Genomic DNA, 11,427 nt, shown 5'->3' on the forward strand with positions numbered 1-11,427 from the left:
AACTGGGTTTGAATTCCATCTAGGATGAGAAGAACTGTTATCAGGGTTTTTCAGTTGAATGCGAGTTAGCCAGTCTCATATGGAGCTGGAAGATTTTTCCTCACAGAAACTCATATTTTTCATTCTGCAAAACTGGCAAACTGATCAGAAGAAAACATAATTTAGAGTCATAAGAGACAGTTCATGTAGGATTAACCACTCCTTCATAAGCACTAAGAAGATTTCAAAAATGGCTGTTATAAGCCATTTAGCCCAACACACACAAAAAGGGAGAATGGGATGGTGCATATGTGTGTTTTGTATTGCCTTGTACTTATTTACCCCCCCCCCAAATAAAAAAAAACAAAGAAAGAAAGAATTATATATATTTCTTGCATTCAGAAGGAACCCCAGTAGCTCTGTTGATACCCTTTGGTGTGGAAAGACAGGCTTGAATCTATAGTATGCAAAGAATCTTTATAAGAACTTTTCATTTGAAGGTTATTTAGTCAGTCTCATATGGAGGTGATCGAGTTTTCTTCCCAGAAAATTTCATCCTACCATACAAACACACCAGCCACAAAATAGACACATTTTACAAAAAAAGTGTTACAAGCAATGCAATATTGGTTTTATAAGATGGTGCTGTAAACATTTATCTGCCTGTAGAGGCTTAATGACTGTTATATCATCATATATTCATAAATTCAGAAATAAAAGAAATTTTGTATGAAACCTTGTATTTAGGCAGCATGTGGTGGAGGGAACACAAGGGTTTTTCAGTTGAATGCGAGTTAGCCAGTCTCATATGGAGCTGGAAGATTTTTCCTCACAGAAACTCATATTTTTCATTCTGCAAAACTGGCAAACTGATCAGAAGAAAACATAATTTAGAGTCATAAGAGACAGTTCATGTAGATTAACCACTCCTTCATAAGCACTAAGAAGATTTCAAAAATGGCTGTTATAAGCCATTTAGCCCAACACACACAAAAAGGGAGAATGGGATGGTGCATATGTGTGTTTTGTATTGCCTTGTACTTATTTACCCCCCCCCCCCCCCAAATAAAAAAAAACAAAGAAAGAAAGAATTATATATATTTCTTGCATTCAGAAGGAACCCCAGTAGCTCATTTGATGATGTTGATACCCTTTGGTGTGGAAAGACAAGCTTGAATCTATAGTATGCAAAGAATCTTTATAAGAACTTTTCATTTGAAGGTTATTTAGTCAGTCTCATATGGAGGTGATCGAGTTTTCTTCCCAGAAAATTTCATCCTACCATACAAACACACCAGCCACAAAATAGACACATTTTACAAAAAAAGTGTTACAAGCAATGCAATATTGGTTTTATAAGATGGTGCTGTAAACATTTATCTGCCTGTAGAGGCTTAATGACTGTTATATCATCATATATTCATAAATTCAGAAATAAAAGAAATTTTGTATGAAACCTTGTATTTAGGCAGCATGTGGTGGAGGGAACACAAGGATCAAGAGTTTGATTTGGTCATAGCATCAGAAGATCTGATTGTGACAATCATATTTGACCCAGTGTGGAAAGTTACCATGTAGTCCTGACTTGGAGGATGAATATGCATGCCAAAGTACCAAAGTAGAAGGAATTTATGTGGAATTATAAGGTGAGCAACTATTATAACTGGTAATTAGTTTACGGAATTAACAACGCAAATGAAGTATATTAATTAATGGTAACTTTAATGAATCACTTCTATATTTCGGCAACGTCACATTGCCATCTTCAGGAACATAAAGATATGGTATGTGCACTCAGTAACTAACACAAAGCAAATGAGGAAGAAAGCAAGAAACTAATATTGTTCCTAAAGTCCTAATGGTGCAAATAAATAACTTGTCTTAGCCCGCAAGAGGGCACCATTAGGACTTTAGGAACAATATTAGTTTCTTGCTTTCTTCCTCATTTGCTTGGTGTTAGTTCCTGAGTGCACATACCATATCTTTATGTTCCTGAAGATGGCAATGTGACGTTGTCGAAATATAGAAGTGATTCATTAAAGTTACCTTTAATTAATATACTTCATTTGCGTTGTTAATTCCGTAAACTAATTACCAGTTATGTCTAACCAACGTATAAGCCTTGCTACTAGAAGCAACTATTATAGACTTAAACTAGCTTTCAACAGCGTACTGTTTACAGTGGATTTTGAAAGAAGAGAGAGGCCAGTAGTGCATGGGAGATACCTAAGAAATGTTGAGAGAAGCAGCAGATTACACCTTGAGTGAAGAAGATAAAACAATTTGGAGTTAATTGATAGTGAGAATAATTAAACAGGAATTGCAGAAGAAAAAAGATTATGGAAGACATATAAAGACTACTGCTGTAAGGAGAGAAAAATTAGATTATGAGAATATGAATTAGAAAATTTGGAGACTAGCCCTGCAATTCAAGGAGAATCTATGTTTTTTTTTTTTTTTTTTTCTATGTAGCAAGTAAGAGGAAAAATGATTGTGGATGGAGACAGGACTCTAGTGACCAGTGCAGATGACATGATTGAGCTATTTAATAATCACTTTATTATCATGTTCTATCCTGGTACAGCAGGCTTTATTCCTGGTGAAATGTTAGAAGTGAATAAAGAGGATGTATTCTGAATTATGAGTAAGTCAGGAGGACTACATGGAATTTTGCCATAAGCCTTAAGGGAATTGCTGTAGAACTGACAGCCATTAATTTGCCTGTGTCAAAGTCTTGCAGTGGGACGAGTTCCTTGAGAGTGGAAGATAAGATAGTGCCATTGCATAAAAGTGGTGGTAGAATGAAGGTATTTACTTTATTTTTATTATTATTTGCTTTATTATTAAATCGCTGCAAGCTGTGCGTGTGTGTGTGTAGAGGAGGCTGAAAGCTTAACTGCTTTTAAGTTAATTATTATGATTCAGGACTTCATGGAGTCACATGACTCATCTAGGATGGGAAGCCCTATAAAATCCTATAAAACACAGTCTATCGTACTACTTCTTGAACTCATTCACTGTTCATTGCTTTCTTCATTCTATCAGGTAGTGTATTCCACAGTCACCCACCCTCTGTGCAAAGAAACCGCCCCTCACTCTCTTGCTCATGACTGAATTTTGCAACTTCCAGGGATGACTCATGTTCCACCAAACAAAAGAACATCCCGTTGTCAATCCTGTAACTACCTCTCAACAATTTATGTCTTAGTCATATCACTTCTCTTTCTTCTGTCTACCAAACTTTGCAGTCCACATTCCCTCAGTCTAATAGATACAGGGTTAGGCCAGGTCTGTCACAAGTTATTTGACTCTGTGGAATTATATTGATGATAATATCACTTTATTTGGCAAGCAGAAAAATATTATTTGCGATAATATAAATTTAATGTAGTATTTATTTAATGTTTGTTTTAAAGTTTAGAAGCTTTGCGCAGGTACTTTGTAAAGAAGTCTCAAGTTCAAAAAAAAAAAAAAAAAAACTTAATTTTCTTTTCAAGCAAGAAGAACAATATTTAATTTATTAGTAATCAGATTTAACTTGTAGTTCAAAACATTTATCAGTGAATCGATAATATCTCTAAAATTGAGCTATATCATATTCAAATAATATTTATCTCTTTTCCAGTCAATACACCTGTAGGTTTCAGTTTTTTCTTAAGCATGTAAATAACAAAGTGAAATGTAGACGGGGGGGGATGTAAGGTTAGACTAGGAAGTGTTGTTCTATAGTTTATTTTATATTAGTGGCAGGCATAGCATTGTCATTAAGATCCAGTAACAGCTAGAAAGGAGAGAAAGAATACATTTCTTTGCGTAAGGGCAAGCCAAATGAGTTATCTTGAAATGTCACTGAACATGAAGTATGTGTATTCATGAAAATTTTACAACACTCTTTGGAGTTATCTGTTTATTTCTCTGGTTAGATTCCAATTTTCTTTTCTTCTTTTTTTTTTTTTTAATATATATATATGTGTGTGTGTGTGTGTGTGTGTGTGTGTGTGTTTATACATGTCTATCATATATATATATATAGACATGGCTCCAGAAATCGACTCACCACCGTTAAGTTACCAGGTGTGATGAGTGACTTTTCAGCACTGTTCTGAATACATTAAAAATATATTACCTTATTTTTTTACATAGTTTACACATTTTGTTTATTTGTCAAGTTATTTTATTGTAGGCAGGTGCCATAAATTAAACAAGTTTTATTCCTTTGTAGACTACTGTCCCCCCCCTCCACCTGCCATAAAAAGATGTTTTCATAAAGATGTTCCCATATTTATGCTTTGCTACGGTATTCGAAATATGAAGTGATTCTATGACAGTGTGTGGCATTATTTATCTCTCACTCACTCTGTTTTGAACTTAAGTACCAGGTATTCCCTGGTTAATATTGAAAGAATCAAGCACTTCAATTTCTGAAAATTACGGTGCTCCAATATTTGATATGTAAACAAAAAAAAAAAAAAAAAAAAAAAAACAGAACTGTTTTTGGTAATGGAGTGCCCCTTTTTCACTTAATCCAACTAGTTTACAGAGACGCTAAATAAATGAGATTAAATACGAATGATATTAGGGAGGTGTTGAAGATGAATGGATAATTTCAGCATACAGACTCATCAGAAAACCATAAAATATGAATAAATCAGTAGCGAAAAAGGAATTAAACAAACTAGGAATTTAAGAGCTGAAGCTGAAACTTGTTAAAACACAGCAAGCCAGCAGCATGACATTTGTGCTGGCTGTTTCTCTTTAAAACATCTGATGATGTTTTAAAGAGAAACAGCCGATTTAATTTAAACAGCCGATGAAATTGCTGCACGATTTAATAAAATGATGTATTGAGAGGTTCTCAAGTTAGAGACTTAATGGAGTGAAACAACACTGAGAAAGGATTAAAAAAAAGGTTGGTCGATTGGTAGAGCCTCTGCTGCTAATGGCGCACGCAAAAAGTTAAGCAAGTTTGAGCATGCTTGGTAGTTGGAAGGGGACCAATCGTTCGAAGCTGTGTTGGCACACTCTCCCTCGATGAGTCTTCAGACTCCCTGGAGGTGTCACATATAATTATAATTATTATTTTATTCTACAATATGAGACTTGTAACACACACACACACACACAAAGGCATTGCAAAACTAAGTGAAATATGAAGTATTAGTATTTCTCATATTTTGGGAAATTTAATGCAGTCATATTTATTTAAATTAAACTAATTTCTGAGAGCTGCTGCAGATTCCAGAAATAGTCTTTATCCTCTGAATTTATTGTGATGGAGCAGAGTGATCTTTTTCCAATTGATTCTATGATCCGTATCTAAAGCTTGGACTGCAAGGCCTGATTGACCATAGTCATGACTGCAAATGTCTGTTTGTTTGTTTGTGTTCTTCTATGCGGATGTTGGTTGATATCTTCTTTTCCGTATATAGTAGGCAAACTTGCAGGAAAGGACAGTTTATATACTACAAGCACAGAGAGGACGGAGCTGATCTTTAGTAGAATGTATAAGGGTAGCAAGCTTTCAATGGGACTTGAAAGCTGTGAAGAGATTATTTCTTTAAAGATGCTGGCTATTTTTTCTGAAGTGCCTCGGACATAAGGGGATGATGACAGCATTACTGAAATCTTTCTGAAGAGACGGTCGAAGATTGGGAGAAGGATTGATTTTTTTTTTTTTTTGATATTGTGGGAACTGTATCAGTCACTGAGACATTGTCAGGGAGTACATAGTCATCACATGAGCTGCTAAGGGGATTGCTACTGTTATTCTTAATACCAGTGAATATATTATTAAAATTGATGTAATTTTCAGACTGCTCTACCAACATACCTTTAGATTACAAGCCTACCAAATCTGAAATCAAAAAATAGAAAAGTTTGCACAAAAAAAAGTTTCTTCCTGGCCATTCCAGAAATCACTAAAAAAAAAAAAAAAAAATCAAGCTTTCAGTTCCCCCCCCCCATTATACAGATTACCAAAATGCACAAACCCACTTTCCATCAAGACCTGCAGTGGATGCTACAGATTTCCAATTCTCTATAAATGAGTAAAACAGTAGCAAGCTCTCTTACCCCCCCCCCCCCATCATACTACTTCCAGTGGTGTCACATGCCCATTTTGGTTGGGTGTGCTGTCATGTGGGTTATGCCACACACACGCTACAAATTTCACTTCAAATTTTCAATTTGACTGTATCCATGGGCATGCTTCCGCAGAAAATCCCCCCTCCCCGGGGGGAAACTTGGAGACAAATAATTTCATCAATAAATTTTTATAATTATTGATTTAATTAAATAATTACATCAATAAATGCCTTTTAGCATTTTTGATGTAATTATTTATCGATGTAAACTATAAATACAGTACATTATTTTCATTTTACATTGATTTTAATGATCTTTAATTCTTGGAAAAAATATTATTCATAATTAATACAGTTTTTAGCACAATTTCATATATAAAAAAATTGATCGGAATATTTTATTAAAATCAACTAATTAATTAATCCCAAAATCCTAAATTAAATTATTTCAGTTTAAAAATAAAAGAAATCATAAAACTAACAAGTAAAATAATATTAAATTGCATACACATTTTAAAAATGTATTTTTCTGTTTAAATTTGTTTCACTATAAATTTACAATTTACATTTCATTCAGTGACTCACTAGACACAGAGGGCAAACAAAATTGTCTCACTGTTCACAAATCAGAAAAAGATGAACCAAAAATAGGAACACGTGTTTTATTGCTGCAATAAAACACGTATTCTATGGCTACCCCGCAGTGGGCCAAAACAGGCCAACTCATAATCAATTTTCATGATCGAAGGTTTAAGGTTACATATCTCAATCACTTTTACGATTATAATTTGTTGAATTTTTTACTTGAGCCCGGGGGAGTTCTCCATTTGCCCCCCTTCCTTTGCAGATGCCCATGACCGTATGATTGCATTTTTATCGATGTATGAAAGTTTTGAGAGTGCATAGCGCTCATCTTAATTCATCCAATGCAATTAATTCCAGGATAGCTGAATACTTCTGCGTAGAGTGGTGGAACAATGTTTGTTTTAAGATTTATCAGAAAACAACAATGAAGAAGAATGCTATAGTTGGTTGGTATATTTGAAATACTCAAAGATGAAAATATGTGAACCATCATTTATAAGACATGTTAGAAAAGATAAGTGTGAGTAGAAATACTTTCATTAATGGTAAACGAATTATTAATAATTAACATTTGTGAAATGTATGCCCTATTTGTTTCTGGGTAGAGTGAATAGCATGATCGTATAAAGTCTAGACATGAATAAGTGATGATGGCACAATTAAAAAAAAAAATTTACAAGGAGACAGAGAATGGCAGGAATAAATATTGTTTGATGGAGCAGCAAATCATCTCGTAAAATTTGTTGCCCGTGTTATATGTATTTCTCTGGTTTGTGTAAAATTCACTCCATTTTCCAAGAAATTTCTTTTGTTTACTGAGACTCAGTATACATACCATCTGATCATTATCGGAATTATCTGCCCCTTCGAGAATCTTACATTCATCTTTTTTTTTCTTTTTTTTTTTAGTATCAGCTGTTCTGTCTTATCAATCTCACATATGCTGGTATTTTGTTGTAGATTAACAACATCTTATGATACACAGAATATTAATTTTTATTCAGGAATAGATATTTTTTTATTGTCTGTTGTTTCCGTATTACAAACCTGTATTACATTCGATACCTGTATTATATTCGATAAATTCGATACCTGTATTACAAACAGCTGTTACACATGTTTTCTGGAACTGAAAATTTGAAAGTGCATGTTAGGAGAAAAAACTTTGCAACCTCAACAGATGTTATACTGCATAGCAAGAGAAACATTTAGGTTTTTTCTCCTAACATGCACTTTCAAATTTTCAGTTCCAGAAAACATGTGTAACAGCTGTTTGTAATACAGGTATCGAATACATAAAAATGCTCAACTCGTGACAAGTGACAACATTCAATTGGATTGGTTGACATAATAACCAATCATTGCCGCTAGGTGCTGGGTGAGCTCAAAATGTTAGCTCACCCAGTCTTGCCTTCTCAGCGGTTTAAAAATACTAAAACACTAAGAATTTGACCTGCTGTGCCCTCTTTACATATTTTCGAAGGGCTCAAAGGTGTATTCATTTTGAAAGCACACCCGGGCTATTAACGCGAATGTGACGCCATGTTTACTCGTTGAAAAGTGCTCTCTTCATTAAGCACTAATGCTTTATTATCCTCGTGAAGAAGACAATGAAGCATTAGTATATTGTGTTCAATTTTAGGAATCGCAAGCAATTGAGAGAGTCTTTAACGGGAATAAATGCAAAAAAAAATATTGGTGGTACTGATATTTGATGGATGAGCACCGCACACCCGGAATATTCGCCCCTGACTACTTCCTATGTAAAAAAACTGCATCATTTTAAAACTTCTATTAAGAATTTAATGTTAATTGTACTAATATTTTGGTTAGCTTTGATATCACTGCACTGCTTACCAGTTCTCTTAAATGATGCCTTATCACTTATAAAGTGATGATGGCACAATTAAAAAAAAAATTTACAAGGAGACAGAGAATGGCAGGAATAAATATTGTTTGATGGAGCAGCAAATCATCTCGGAAAATTTGTTGCCCGTGTTATGTGTATTTTTTCCTCCTAATATTACTGATCTGTTTCCCTTTGCTATCCATTGTGGATTTTTCTCATGGATGCACAAAATTTATAAGCACATGGAGGATACTTCTATGGGTTCTTCCCTCTAATCCCCCCCCCTTGCCATTTTATTTTGTCCTAATGGAATATTTTCAAAAACAATCTCTTAACTTGGTCCTCTCATATCTATCTGGTTAAGATATGTGGATGATGTGGTGTGTTCTCCATTTGGCCTCATGGCGCCCAGAAACATTATTCTTTCCTTTCACAGCTCAGTAGTCTTCACCCTAGAATCCAAATACCATAGAAAAAGAAACTAATAATATTTTAACCTGTCTAGACACTTTGGTAACACAATTCCCCAATGGTAACCTGTCCTTTCAGTATACAGGAAGTCCACCCACACAAACAGATATATTCACAAACTTTCCCATCACTTCCCTCTCTACGATATGGTGTCATTAACACATTGACCAGTAGTCTATATCCTTCGTTACAGCAGAACATAATCATATACACTGCACCACACCTTCTTATCTAATAGCGACATTTCCTATAGTATCAAAAAAATAATCAATCCTCTACCTTCTCTTCAGAAAGAATTTAGTAATGATATCATCATCCCCTATGTTTGAGGCACTTTAGAAAAAATAGCTAGAATCTTAATGAAATACAACCTCTGCACGGCTTTCAAGCCCCACTTGAAACTAACTACACTTATATGTTCTGCTAAAGATCAGCTCCCTTCTCTCTCTCTCTCTCTCTCTCTTTGTGTGTATATGTGTGTGTGTGTTGGCTGATCTTCCTGACTGTCCATAGTATATAAAGTGCCTTGTTTCTGTAAGTTGCCTACTATGGATAGTCAGGAAGATCTATCTATCAGCCAACATCTGGATGGAAGAACGTGAAAAAGTATATAGGTAATATGACTTCTGCATTACACCTGAGTATATCTTTTGGGTCTAGCTTCCACTGATGAGACCTTAATAAAGGTTGAAACCAGTCTGAGTAGTGGCCCTTCATATATTGCGCTGCCTTATACTCATCTGAAAGAGAGTATGCTTTTCATTATGGGATACTAAGGCAATTGAGGTGAAGTCATTAGCCTCTGTATGCAAATAGCCCAGTCATAAAGATACTTCACACGCAAACATTGTTTGCTTATACTTGGATAAAGGATTAAACCAAGAATATAATTTCTTGGAATCTTTAATTTATACAACACAAAACATACAACTGCATTCACAACTGTGGTCAGTCATACTTTGCAGACCATGTTTTAGATACACCTCGATAGTCCTTGATGACGTCTCACCCCATTTGCCAATTTTGTTATAAAATATTTTCAAACACAAGCTCTTGACTCAGACTTTCTGAAGCTTATCTGTTTAAAATATGTGGATGATGTGTTCTCATTTGGCCTCATGGCCCAGAGACACTACTCTTTCCTTTGAGATATCATCACGGAGTACAGCATGAGACATAACACAGAGTGCACATGCGTGTCTGTATAATAACTCTTATTTAGCATCTCTGTAACTTATTTTGATAAATGATAAAGGGGCTCTCTGTTTCCAAAAATAGTTCCTCCCCCCCCCCCTCCTTAAATAATCAAGAATTCTTGATTAGCAGTTTATTTTGTTAGGCTAGCAAGTCATCACCATTCTTAAACAAATCAGATACCATTAGCTAAAAAAAAAAAATAACATTTATTTTTATTTGTTTCATTGCCAACTGTAATACAAAATAAGATGAATTTATATTCTTCTTATTCTTTTATCTTTTAATCCTAAGAGGTGTAATTTATAGTATTGAAGTATGCTCATTTTTAACAGTCCACAAGAATTTGCTTTGTGTAATTATATACTTGAACATTTTTTTATTATGAAAAGGCTTTTTAATAATGTTATTTAAATATACAATTATCTTGCAAAGATGAGTTGTTGCCTGATTATGTGATTGACAACATATCATGAAAAGTAAGTCTAGTTTCATAACAAGTGTTAACTACTTTCTTGTTGTTTTCATAAATTTCTCTTTCCTGTTGAATTATTTTTTATGGATAAGTTATATAAATTCACTCTTCATTATGAATAATAAACAAAAGGAAACACAAACTATACTTTTTTTTTTTTTTTTTTTTTTTTTTTGTAAAATGGTGCTAAAATAAATGTAAGGAACCAGAAAGGGTTAAAAGCATTGGAGATAATGGTTCTGTTGGGTCATCAAGTAAAAACAATTAAGTGAGATAAAACTTGCTTTCCAACAAATGGCTAAAGGAATTCAAGTTGTTACACTGTTACATACATTACAAAAGGCAACTGTAATGTATGTAAAAATATCTTGGGCTGCAAACAGTAAACTAGATTATTATTATTATGAGGTTTTCAAGAACCTTTCAAAATGGAGATTCTCATAAACAATGTACTGCCATAGACTTAGCCATAAATTACCCAGAAAACACACCTCCCTCTAGCTGCTTAGCAAAGAAGGATATTTTAAAACTAAAATGTTTGAACATCTTAAGTGCCTTTTTAGTATAGCCTGTTTACATAATTAAATTCAGTAAACTATTAAATGACTTCAAAAACTTGATAGTCCTGATAAACATACTTGTAGATACAGCTCCAGTCCAAGTAGTTGAACAGTACCAAATGATATGAAATGTTAAGAATTTGCGCCAGTTATTGCTGATATCATTAAATAACTAATTTAACGATATCAGCAATAATTAGTTATTGCTGATATTGTTAGATATCAGCATTA

Source organism: Typopeltis vanoorti, chromosome 8 (assembly GCF_054136105.1).
Source record: "Typopeltis vanoorti isolate ZY-2024b chromosome 8, IOZ_Tvanoo_1.0, whole genome shotgun sequence".
NCBI lineage: Eukaryota > Metazoa > Arthropoda > Arachnida > Uropygi > Thelyphonidae > Typopeltis > Typopeltis vanoorti.